This window comes from Emys orbicularis, chromosome 5 (assembly GCF_028017835.1).
Source record: "Emys orbicularis isolate rEmyOrb1 chromosome 5, rEmyOrb1.hap1, whole genome shotgun sequence".
NCBI classification, from domain to species: domain Eukaryota; kingdom Metazoa; phylum Chordata; order Testudines; family Emydidae; genus Emys; species Emys orbicularis.
In genome coordinates, this window is record NC_088687.1 from 70,563,350 (window position 1) to 70,577,499 (window position 14,150).

A 14,150-nucleotide genomic window follows, 5' to 3' on the forward strand; every position below is an offset into this window, starting at 1 on the left:
AAAAAATACATTTTATGTTCACCAAACTTCCATTAATATGGCCTGTAATGCATGGATCCTTGATTGGGCCTAGGTCTGTGCTACTGTAATACAAATAATAAATAGCAATAATAATAATAATAGTAAGTTTGACTGGGTATTCGGTTGTTATGAATATTTTGCCCAAATCTACCTGTAATGCAAACCTGAAGAAGCCTGATATTCCACCCACTAGAGGGCAACAGTACACAAACATACCGACTAGTGCACAACACTTGGTTCACAGAGGAATACAGGTGGTGAAGACTTGCCTCTGACTCATGGTTTTTGTTACCATATAGTGGTTGCGTTCATGATCCTAAACACTGAGGGTTAGTGTTTAAGCAATATTCATAGAATCATAGAATCGTAGGACTGGAAGGAACCTTGAGAGGTCATCTAGTCTAGTTGCCTACACTCATGGCAGGACTAAGTATTATCTAGACCAGTGCTTCTCAAAGTCGGTCCGCTGCTTGTTCAGGGAAAGCCCCTGGCGGTCCGGGCCAGTTTGTTTACTTGCCGCGTCCGCAGGTTCGGCTGATCACGGCTCCCACTGGCCGCGGTTTGCCACTCCAGGCCAATGGGGGCTGCGGGAAGGGCAGCCAGCACATCCCTCGGCCCGCACCGCTTCCCGCAGCCCCCATTGGCCGGGAGTGGCAAACCGCGGCCGGTGGGAGCAGCGATCAGCCGAACCTGCGGACGCGGCAGGTAAACAAACTGGCCTGGACCGCCAGGGGCTTTCCCTGAACAAGCGGCGGCCCAACTTTGAGAAGCACTGATCTAGACCATCCCTGACAGGTGTTCGTTTAAAATCTTAAAAATCTCCAACAATGTAGATTCCACAACCTCCCTAGGCAATTTATTCCAGTGCTTAATCACCCTGACAGGAAGTTTTCCCTAATGACAATCTAAACTGCCTTTTCTGCAATTTAAGCCTATTGCTTCTTGACCTATCTGCAGAGGTTAACAAGAACAATTTTTCTGCCTCCTCCTTGTAACATTTTATATACGTGAAAGCTGTTATCATATCCCCTCTCAGCCTTCTCTTCTGCACACTAAATGAACTCAGTTTTTTCAATCTTCCCTCAAAGGTCATGTTTTCTAGATCTCTAATCATTTTGGTTGCTCTTTTCTGGACTTTCTCCAATTTGTCCACACCTTTCCTGAAATGTGACACCCAAAACTGGACACAATACTCCAGTTGAGGCCTAATCAGCGCGGAGTAGAACGGAAGAATTACTTCTTGTGTCTTGCTTACAACATTTCTGCTAATACATCCCAGAATAATGTTTGGTTTTTTTGCAACAGTGATACACTGTTGACTCATATTTATCTTGGTGATCCGCAATGATCCCTTTCTGCAGAACTTCTTCCTAAGCAGTCATTCCCCATTTTGTCAGTGTGCAACTGATTGTTCCTTCCTAAGTGGAGTACTTTATCCTTACTGAATTTCATCCTGTTTACTTCAGACCATTGAATTTTAATCCTATCTTCCAAAGCACTTTTGTAGCCCTCCCAGCTTGGTATTGTCTGTAAACTTTATAAAAGTACTTTTTATGCCATTATGTAAATCATTGATGAAGATATTGAACAGAACTGATCCCTGCGGAACCCCACTCCAGCTTCACTGTTGTGCAAGAGGTCCTGCTAGAAATACTCATCACTGTTAAAAACAGTGTCCTTTGAGCAAGATGTTAAACTTTGGTCCCTTCTGTCTCTCCCTTGTGGCTGTCTCTGGGAGGAGAGGTCAGGAATTCCTGCGGCAGATCAGAAACAGATAACTCCTGAATCACAGTCAACATTCCCTCTCTCATTAAAATTATTAATGTCCAAGGCTATGTGATAGTACCTAACAGGGGTTGCATTTGCCTACATATGCCACTGTACTACCTTTACCTTCCTCATTACTTGATACAGCAGAGAACTTTTACTCTGCTATGAAATGAGTTACAGTATATAAGGCATATTCCATTATGATACCTTGGCCATGCTGGGTTCCTGAAAGCAGTTTTTGTTATGAATTAAACATTGTCATATTTTTCAACATGACTAGTATCACTATTACACTCACTTACCAGTGTTCTCTTTATAGTTTAGCTATTTTCCCCCCTAGAATATTTTTTAACCCTAGAATATTTTCCCACACACTGTTAAATACACACGATTATTTAAGGTGGTCAAACGTCATGTCATATTATGAACTGAGATGGAGAGTTTCCTTTATTCTTGTTTTGAAATTAATATATTTTCTCTGCAATTATTGTAAATCTCTATCTCATCCCTCTGATGTGCATTTGAAGATAGTAATTTAATCTGGCCATTAAAAAAAAAAGAATAAAAGGGGCATTTCTTAATGGATTCTCCCTAGCTCTAGGGTTAAACTACTTAATTAAAATTTGATAAATTCCTAGGATCATAGACTAAAACAGCTGAGGAATGATGAACAATGCATTCCTTTTCATGACTGATTTGTAATATGGGCTCAGAAGTGAAGTTTAATTCAGCTTTATAGGTCAGGATGGTGGGGGTGAGTTTATGTAGTTTACAATTACTGTTTGCTTTTAGGGACAACTTAGTGATGAACAGCCCTGATGACTGCAATAAGATTATTAATTTCTGTTCATTTCTGCAAAGGTAGTTTTCTCCCCAAGAATAACTTCCCCAAAGATTGGGTAAAAGGAGAGAGAAAAATACAAATAGTTGGACTCAAGTAGTGAATTTCTATGGCTAGATGACCAGTTAGCTGTACTTCTCTGTAAGTAAATTTGTCTCGTCATGATTCAGTGCAGCAAGGGGCCCCAGAACAAGGAACCTTTACAAAGTGTAGAAAAATCCCTAAGATTTTTTTGGAAAACGTTTGCAGGTCCCTCTAATAGAAAATACAAAGAATGAGAAACAAATTCTGATCTCAGACCAGTCGGACATCAATCTACAGTGTCAATCTACAGACTTCATGCAAATTACTCCTGATTTACATTTGTGTGAGATCAGAAACAGGATTTGAATTATTAAGTTGTTTGTTTATATTACTATTACGGTAGCAACCAAAGTATCTATTCAATATCAAAGACCCCTAGCCCCCAGGAGCTTACAATCTAAGGGCCTGATCCAGTTCTCTTGGTTGTCAATGTGAAGATTCATTTGTATCAGTGGGAGCTGAATCACTGCCTAGCTAGAGAAAAAATGCTACAGATAGCTGTTGAATTCAATGGAGGGAAGTAGCGGGCAAGCAGAGGTGAAAACAATAGGGGCACATTTTATCCACCTGTACAATTAGCCATTATCACTAAGCAGGTTATGGTGGAAGTGTGGTAGGGGCAAAAGGCAACATTCCAACAGTGTTATTTGAGCAATCAGATCAGGAAGTTAAAGTATCCTCATCTGAAACTTGGGCCCACAGTGTGTTTATCTTATAGAGAGATGTTCTTTTGCGGGTGAACAGGAATGTTCATATTTGCACTGACGTCTGGTACCATGGGGTCTGTGTCACTCAGTAGTAGCTGCTGTTGTACTATGAACAAAAGAGATTCATGTAACAGAATGGATTTTTTTTTTCAACAATGTTTTGAATTTTAAGAACTTTTGCATGCTAGAATCTTTCTTTAGTTACCCTCACTGTGGATTTAAAGGTAGCTTCTCTGCTGCACTTAGTTGAGCACAGACCGGAGGGCGGAGGAGGAATATTAGGGAACTGTTTACACTGTTTATTCTCTACCTGTCCTAGAGAAGGCTTGAGAAGCTCCAAGTCTATTGTACCAGCAGACAGCAGTTCCTAAGGGACAGTCTACTAGCTGCCACATCCCTTCCCTCTCATCTCCTTTTGCTGTGGGAGGATGAAGTGGGCCAGAGGATGTCAAGGTCTGTCTTTCTTTTTTCAATTAACGTTTGTGCAGGAATTTGGTTAGCATAATAATTATACTTGAAGTAGGGATCTGTATCTTGAAAGTACAACATATTATGGCTTAGATTAATGTCCCCCTTACATTTCACAATAACACTTCCTGCATCTATGGTGAGGTGGGTATGATTACTCCCCTATTTATGTCTGATTGTGCCAATAGCATGCAGCAGGATGTAGGCCATACAATGATTAATTTTAGGATGATGAAACACTCTGCCTTCCTGAATCTGTTTTGCATATAAAAAAGTCTCCACAGTGCCTGTTTCATGATATGGCATCCTCCCATACAGCACTGTATGCCCAAGGTTACCATCACTTTGCCAGAGGGGTTGGAATACTTGTAGTGTGGTAACAAATCATCAATGTTAATGATGGCACACTGGGAGTGCAGTAACAAATCATTTACATTAATGGATTACCCTGTGCTACGTGAGCAAATCTTTACATTAAATGACTCCATTTTTCTTGAAAATGTTTTTTAAAAAATGCAGACATAATGGAGCCAGGGTGCTTAATATCATCCAGGATGGCTAAAGCAGCATGACAAATAAATTAGAGGGGCATGCTTTGATGTGGTAATCTAATCTGAACAATGGCTCTTCATGATGTGAAGTCTCCAGTTTAAAATTCTGCAGGGTAGCTTTATTGGGAGGTGGATGGTAGGGGATAGTTTCCAATTGTTAAGTGACTTGGCATTCATTGGACATTCTTCTGCCAGACGAGAAACAAATGTCTGCTGTCAAATCATGCAGAAATGAAAGGAAACATAAGATACAAAGACTTTTTGGCATCTATCACTCTTTTTAAAAAATTCATCCCTTATTTTCTCTTTGCTATATAGTGCATATTTGTTTCATTATATGACCTAGAACTATTTTGGCCAGAGGTATTCTTTATTAGGAACTTTTAGATAAGTTGTTTCCTTGAATTGTCTATTCTTTTCAAATAGCTCTGAAAATTTCTTTCACATCTAGGTTATGACCAGTGAAAGAGTCACAGTGAATGGTTTCAAAAGGTATTTCTTTCCGTCTTTCTCCTGTGTCTTTACTCTATGCTGTAATAAAGCAATTTAAGCACACGCTGAAGTCCATCCCTATGAAGCAAAACACATATGCAAGTGCTTAACTTCAGACATGTGTTTTCCTGAAAAGAATGTACTGCTGAAGCGTGTGTGGGTTGTGGAGTGGGGAGGGGGTTAGTAGCTAAGTATTTTTACATCTGAAGGCTAGAAATAGCACTAGGAAATATTCAGTAAGGACCATCATCCATGGTTTAGTATTTAGATGATACAGAGTGTATATGATGTAATACAATCTACATAAAATGGAAGTTTACATAGTACAGTTTTTTCCTTCTCAGAATGATGATGTGGGGAAGAAAACCACAGGAACACATGACAAATTGTATAGATCTGGTTGAATAATAAAAAGTGATTTAAAATATTTTCATAAATAGAAGCAAAATGTTTGCTTCACTCCTATTTGTGGGGTCATATTTTTCATATTTAGCTGCTGCTACATATATGTGTAAATGTCCAAAATTATCATGAGTTTTAGCACGCGTGAGAAATTCATACCAGAAATGCATTGTTTGCTATTTGGTAGGGAGCAGAAACAAATATTGTGGAATTTAGCTGACCAGTCACATATAATTAATTACAAATACCAAATAGCCAGTGCTTAATTTATGTCAGGTCTTGCCAGGCTAGGCTTGGCAGTTCATAGCCCCAGCACCACTGCACTTGCTGCATCAGTTATGAATGTAAAAAATAGCTTGAGCCCTGGCATCTAATTGCTTGAGCCCTGGCTCCTTTTCATTACAAATCAAACACCGCAAATAGCTGAAGTGTATTGTTGGGGTCTGTTCCTGCATTCTCACTGACTTCAATGGTAGTATTCCTATCAATTCAGAAGGTGCAGGATCAAATCCTTGGTGAACAAAGGAGAATCTGAAATTTGTTCACATAAACTAGTTGATGACTGCTTGGGGATAACAAACAAAATTTAATATTCACAGAAATTGGGATCTGTTTGTGAATGGAAAATAACTGAGGTTACAACAAATAGTATTCATGATTAATATTCTTTGCAAACAATAATTTGACCAGCTCTAATCACATCACAAACTGGCCTTTTCACCATACCAATACCTTCTGTTCATATTTCAGTAAATGAACGCCTTCAGCTTGATACTTTCTTCAGCTCCACTTTCACGACCTAATTAATATATATACTTAACTCTGTCCACAATATTGAATGCATGTGTGTTTGTGCATGAAATGTACCACATATACATGTGTATATATTGAGTAGCTGGGGCTAAAGGTGCTCACTCAGGGTTCACATAGAAGTGGTAGTTTGCTTACACAAAAGTGAAGTTTTGCATACACAATGAACTCAAACATTGCAGATACAATTAAGGAGGACGACTGAAAATGTTTCTTTTATTGTAAGCACCAGCTAATGAGTAGAAATGATTTATTGTTTAAATAACAGAAGTGAGATTTTCACAGGGTTTGATTCCCTAGTTTCAGTAGTAAAACATGACAAAGTCACAGTAATCCAGGAGTGAACAGTATTTCCAGTCCATGATTATTTCACAAATGATGACCATGACCAAGGACTAACTGACTCTGAAAATAATTTAGTGGGAAACCATTACCATAATTGTTCCGGACATAATGTAGCAGTTCCATATAATTAATACAGACAGATCATTTCTGCATAATTTCTCAGCTTTAATACTGGAAGATTAAATACTGAAAGAAGTATAGATGTGGCACAAGTATATCTTTCTAACAAATGTTTCAGACTTGTAAGTCTTTTTATTACTTTGCCAAGCTTCTGCCAAGCATTTACTCACATCTCATCTGTGCAACTGTATGAAAATATGTACACTATTTATTTCAATCTGTAGCAGTAAGCCAGGCAGTAGATATTGAGTAAGGTCCTAGGCTGAAGCCCCACCAAGTGTGTGTGTGAGAATGTGTATGTGAAAGAGAGATGTTCTCAGGTTGCTTTTCTTATTCCAATAAACTTCACTGTTCAGTGTTAGAAGAAAGTGACTGTAATTCTTTACCATTGTCATATGACACATATCAGGACTGAAAAATGAAACACTTATAACGGCAAATGACTGCTGTTTTTGCTGGGATTCCCTGGGCAGCCCATCTGAACACGTTGCCCAAGGATTCATGATTATTTATTGTTCATTTTAATACTGAGTTGCCTATTCCAGGCTCTAGGTTTCTTACAAACCTAATATTGACAACATTAAAAAAGTTTCTTCTCCCTACAGGAGGCTTCTTTACTTCTCTGAGGGAAGACATCAGGGTCCTGATACTGTATTGATTGAAATCAAGGCACACAGAATCAGCCATAGGTATTCAAGGCTCAGTCAGCTGCATGGTAAAAACTAGTTTATGGAAATTTGAGAGTAATGGTTTAGATAAGCACCATACATTACTGTCCATATTAGAAAGACTGGGGTGACCTGCTGCCTCCCTGCAATTGTATTGTCCCTATTTCATCAAGAAGGATAGAATGCACTAAATACATGTAGCTAAAGCTTGTTTTTGTTGTTATATAATGCGGCGGGAGTTCTACTGTAGGAGGCATCTATTGAAATGGCCCGTTTTGTAAAATCACTATGGATATTTATTCCATTTTAACAGGGATTTTTCAAATGATAATTAGACAAGGCAGCCAGAACTATAGTGTGTGACCCATTGGCAGCATGACCTACTCACATACCCATAACTTAGATTGTCAGTGAGTCAGCTATGTGCCATATCACGTCTGTAGCCTAATAATGAAAAAGTCAGCCAAACAATAAGAACACATGATTGATCATCTGTGATCTTTTCACTGTCACCTTGAACACAAATTAATCATGATTATTCATGGTACAATTGACCTAATGCAGGGCATAAATTGTCAGATTAAGTCATTACCATCCAATGTGACAGTAACTAACATTAAACCTCAGTTTTACAACAATAAGCAGAAATTACACAAATGCAATTTTACATCCATATATTTATTTGTTTGCATCCATGCCCTTATTAGTTGTGACTTACCTAGTACATTTTTATTTGTCATTCACCTGTTCAGATGGACAGGCTAGAAAACAGTACATATCCAGTTTCTTCAAGGGCTCAACATTATTCTGTCTATAATATCATGAAGCCATTGAATTCTGACACTTGCATAGTTAACTATGTGAACAATGAAAATACAATTCCTAATATAGGAAAATAAATGATGACCCTTTATTTCAGTGTTTGTGCCAGACCATTGCACCTTACTGTAAAACAGACAAACTATAAAAGCTAGTGGATCATGTAATTAGAGCTGAAAAAATTGAACATACTTAAATGCCCTTGTTCAGTTGAATATTTCAGCAATGAAGACAATATAGGTAGTAATTGTACAGAATGCAGTGAATTCTGAATTCTGTGTAGTGCTAAAACAAATGATTCAAATAACAAGGGTTGTGAGAGACATTTTAACACAGTATATGAGCTGCTAAATTCACAGAAAATAGCCTTAAGAACTAGTAGATTATAACGCTAATACAAAGCTTTAGAATCTGTTATGCAGAGCCATAGCTAAGTACAGTACCTATTGTTTCATCCTAAAAAAAGATCTTTGTAGCCAAGAATCACTGACTGTTGCCACAAAATCATCCTATAAGAAGAACTCTATATTAACCGGATGGAAATGCAGATATCCATGACAAATTATTAGAATACTTGAGGTGTTTAGTAGGATTCCATTATCAGTGATCCATGTTGGACATTTTACACAACAAATTGCAAATATGTCTCCTGGCCTTTACAAAAAAAATGCATCCAGTTATCTGCAGGAAGAAGGAAATATTCTCCTTTTCATGTTCTGTTTCTATGATCAAGATCTTACCAGGGAAATGCTAACATCCAATATTTATCCTCTCTGCACTACATGTTATATTGAGATTTTAAATAATGTATACAACATATATAAATTACAAGCTTTAGAAAGCTTGAATGAAGTTGTGAGCAGCACAAACCACCTGCAGTTCTTCATGAACAATAGCTGATGGAAATATAAAAGCACCTTTTACTCTCCTTTAAGGGCAACTGAATGAAGCCATCCAAGATTGTTAGCTGTCACATACCGTAAAGTTCTCTCCTTCCCAAAATGACTATCTTCTAGAGATGAAACAAGATTGGGATCTTGACTCTGAGTTCCTCAGAATTTATGTGAGTTTCTGGATCTAAATGGGCCCCAATGGTTTTTGTTTCAAAACAGATCCCAAATGGGAGGAGGGCTATTTCCAAGTTCTAGTGTAGAGGTAGCCACCATTTCTTGAGAATGGCCATTATTACAAGAGGTCAGAACAATAGGTCAGAAATCTCACTTAAAACAGCTGATCTCATATGACTGCAATTTCCAGATTTTGTCTTCATCAAATATGAATGCAATCCTGAGTCCTGGTTTGGCATCAGACTCTAACCTTAGCCTAAACCCAATCCATATCCAATCTCCAACTCATTGGCCAATCCTGTCTTCCCTATATATATGTCTAACTGTTTTTAAAGGTTATATTTATCTGGCCTCTAGTTGCTACCACAATACAAATTATGAATAAAAATAATAAAAACAGGTCTGAGCCACAATCTGACATACTTTGAAATTATTTGAAGCTCCTGGAGAATGCCCTGGTGACTCAAGTATATATTTTATGAGAAAAGAATCTATTGAACATTTTCATGGAAACTACAAACAAATTACATCTGGCAGCTGTTGTTTTCTGTGGCACTTAATATTGAACCACACTCAGCCTGAGTTGACACTAGTGCAGGGTTTACACTGGGTTTATTTTTCTTGGTGAATAACATTAGTGCAGGATCCTAGCAGGGAGAAGTCCACTGGAGGAAATTACAGGGTTAGAAAGCAACCGCAATCTTCTCTTCAGGTGAGCCAGGGGAAGCCAATCTATATTGGCCAGTAACGATTTATAGGCAGAGCAACTAGGGCAGGGGTCGGCAACCTTTCAGAAGTGGAGTGCCGAGTCTTCATTTATTCACTCTAATTTAAGGTTTCGCGTACCAGTAATATATTTTAACGTTTTTAGAAGGTCTCTTTCTAGAAGTCTATAATATATAACTAAATTATTGTTGTATGTAAAGTAAATAAGGTTTTTAAAATGTTTAAGAAGCTTCATTTAAAACTAAATTAAAATTCAGAGCCCCCCGGACTGGTGGCCAGGACCTGGGCAGTGTGAGTGCCACTGAAAATCAACTTGCGTGCCGCCTTCAGCACGCGTGCCATAGGTTGCCTACCGCTGAGCTAGGGGGATATACTGACTCAGTGCATTCCTTCATCAGCCTCTGTTATGGCAGACACAGCTACTTGAATTGGCTCGTTAGCACCACAGAAAGTAATTTTCCCTCCGTTGATATTCACCCCTTCTTGTCAACTGTTGAGAATAGGCCACTTCCACCTTGATTGAATTGGCCTCGTTAGCACTGACTCCCCACTTGGTAAGGCAACACTCGTCTTTTCATGTGCTTGTAATATATATACTGCTTACTGTATTTTTCACTCCATGCATCTAATGAAGTGGGTCTTAGCCCACGAAAGCTTATGCCCAAATAAATTTGTTAGTCTCTAAGGTGCCACAAGCACTCCTCATTGTTTTTACAGCTACTAATGAAATAAATGGGAAAAAATCCCATTGTCTTAGAGTGAAGTGGATCAGGTTCCTAGTGGGGTTTCTGTTGGTCTCTGGAAGAAAATTAAAGCTACTTTTCTTTGGGATTAATCCTCCCTAGAGTGCAAAGGGTCATCCTGGGGCAGGAAGGTGTAATTAGCAGTACTTTGTACTACCACTAGTGCATCCAATTCATTGCTTTATGCTTGCTGGAACAGGGCTAGGACTGTGAGAGGGAGTAGAAAACAAAGTCTGGATCTGTGCTTTGCTGCAGAAAGAAGGAAGCAAACAAGGGACCAGCACATTGACTTGTAATTCAGATAATAAGGAAAGTAACTGCTGTCTATTTCATAGAACAGACAAAATTAGCATAACAAGAAAAGATTGGTTTCTAAGAATGGAGAGTAAATTATATATATAAAGCATTGACGTGAACCCTCTCCAACTTCATTGAGTTTAAGCCCAGAAGAAATAGCAATTGCAAAATGGGAGTTATCTTTTAAAATCTGTCCCTAAGACTCCTGCTTTGAAATCAGATTCTCACATAAAAAACGGTGGCATTTACTCCAACAAGTAGCTTGAGGCACGAAATTGCACCCACAAAACTGAACAAGACTTTTCATTATCATGACCTTTATGTTTCAAAGCTTCCGAGGGAGCATTAGAGTGGAGAATAGAAAATAATCAAAACTAAAAAGTACTTTAGTGTCAATTTGCATATGCATTTGATGAAGAACAGACCTTCTGAGAGATTTGCATGTTTTTGTTTTGATTACCTTACTTATGTGCTTTGTCTCATTTATTGAGCCTTCTAGAATTGCTTTTGGAGCTCAAGCAGGCAAAGTATATATTTTTTTCTAGTTTCCTGGTAATGGCCATGATTTAAGTAACTGGAATGAAACTGCTCACATTCAAAATATATAATGGACAGAATATAAAGCTAATAGCCAATATCATCTGCCAAAATTATTCCTTTGCAGGGCATATGTAAGTTGTCAAGTTGTTGAAGCACTGAAACTAGTAATAACAGTTGAAGCATAAAAATTATAACATCCAGCCTTTCATTTCCAATCTGATTTTATGAAGGAGGCATCTATCACTGCCATTAAATCATGTTAGATCATAATCTTTAGGGCCAATTTAATTTAAATTTGTGTGCATTAAGACAGACAACTTCAGAAGTTGTACACGGCAAGTGTTGTTTAGTGAACTAACAAACAGAACATTAATAGAGAAGTTCATCTTCAGCAGCACAACTAATGGGGAAGTTTTCCATTTTATGATCCAGTGGCACTTAGACACATGATGATAGGCACCTCAGAAATACCTCAGCCAGCCAGCCAGATATAGGGGGCCAGATCCTGATTCAGCTACACTGGTGTAAATCCACAGTAATTTTATTTACATAAATACACTGTTGTCACTGAGATCCATAAAACCGCCTTCTGGTAGGGCTCACTGTCACCGTGCATCGGTGTGGGTCACAGCTAAGAATGCCAAATTCAGGACAAACTGATGAGAAATGGGACAGACTCACCCCCAAACTGATGGTTATTCTATCGTTAGATTGTACCGAGCCAGTAACAAAATTGAGCTTCTGTTTCACCACACTGGTCAACAAAAAGTGAAAACTGCAGTCTCCTTAGGCATTCCAGCCCTTGGCTCACCACCCAGCCACTGGACTTTATGATGAATGGTTACTGAAAACCAATTTCAGCAGATATAGGGTCCTTCCAATCCCAAGGGATCAGCCACTTATCTGGGTCATACATTGACCTGGCTCTTACCTAATAAATACGCTGATGACAATCCTTTAGTAACTAAAAACTAAAGGTTTAATAATAAAAGAAAAGAAGAAGAGAGTTATTAATGATTAATAGCTCATATACATAGAAATGATTTTTTACTGTTCACAGATCAAGATCATATCAGTGATGGAATAAACTGCTCACTTGCAAAAGTCACTCTGAAAATTACCCTAGCATATCGGGGGTCATGACTTCTTGTTCAAAGCTTCCTTGTTAGAAATACAGTCCAGAGAAATGAAGCAGGAAATGAAGAGCAAATGGAGATGTTTCAGGGGTCTTTTATATCCTCTGCCATGTGCATGAAATGTTACTGTCTCAAACAAAGCTCACAGCTTCTGTTTGTGGAAAGTTACTGGCCCAAGATGAATTCCAGGGTCACCTGAGCATATCACATATCCTTACATGCTTTGATGACTCACAGGGGGTGGCCAATGGTCCCTGGAATTCTGAGGGATCCACAGGAACAGCTATCTGGGCAGGAGGAGTTTCTTTTATGGCCCATTGTGAGAGTTAAGTGTTCCTAATGGGCCATCAAGGACATGGGTAGCTATCTGGCTTTGATGTAAATCTTATCTGGTGGGTGTTACCCAGGAATACAACACATATATAAGATGCAAATCCATGGCCAATATTCATAACCTTAGGTACAAAGATGATACATGCATATACACAGGATAATCATACTGAGCAAATCATAACTTTCCCATTAACACCTTACATGACATACTTTGTACAAGATTTGTTGCAATTGCATAGCAGTGGTAATAGCAATGACATAAATGGCCATATTCAATTATACAACATCACACTCATTCAACAGGAAAACTAGTTGTATCATGTATCTATTGTATGTTTCTCCTGATAATCAGTTCCTAATGGAAGAATGACCTGCTGCTTATTCCAGTTTAGGTGAATATTGTCAAATAATCTGTCTGATTACATCAATTAGCTTTAGATAGCTAGAATGAAATACATAAATAGCTTTGCAAACCTTATTACTTGCTAGCAGGTTGCCATTTAGGTGGACAAGGCAATCAATTTGTGCCTGCAGTGCCTGTGCTCATTTTTGGCAAGCTCTAACTTTTAAATAAGGTGATATTATTTAGCCTTATTATTTTAACAGAGGAGAACAGTCTATGAACAATAAAGGGAGAGTTTAACCTTATTCAGTTTTCTTCCTCTGATGGGTTTTGGTTTAAGCAGAGGCTGGGGGGGGGGTGTCTTTCATGAGTCAGGCTGGATACTGCACCCTGGTTCCCCAAGAACACAGAGGTGTCTGGTATCAGTATGTTTGTGTGTGTGTTTTTAAAAAACTAAAATGACTTGGTTCTAGAGGTTTTGATCAAATTATTGAATTAAGTGGAGGGAGCTGAATTACACAGGTCTAGCTTTGCAGAATGTTATGTACCTCCAAATATGCGTCTGCTGACTGCAAAAAGACCAAAATACCACATCCCGTATTATTTGTATGTGAGCATCAGCACTGTCATGTTTTCTGATGTCATTTCCAGAATTACAGTTTTCAGCAGATCTCACTTTCCAGGCAAGAGGTTATATCCACAGAAACTGTAGCTTGATGGTGAGTAGAATGTCACTCAAAGGGCAGTGCTACTGTTAAATCATAGTTGGAATCATGTCAGGATCCACAAGAGGGGTTAATGTTGCATATCAATGCCCAAAACTTTCTAATTGTTTGCTTTTTTCCTTTAATCTAGAATAACAGAATC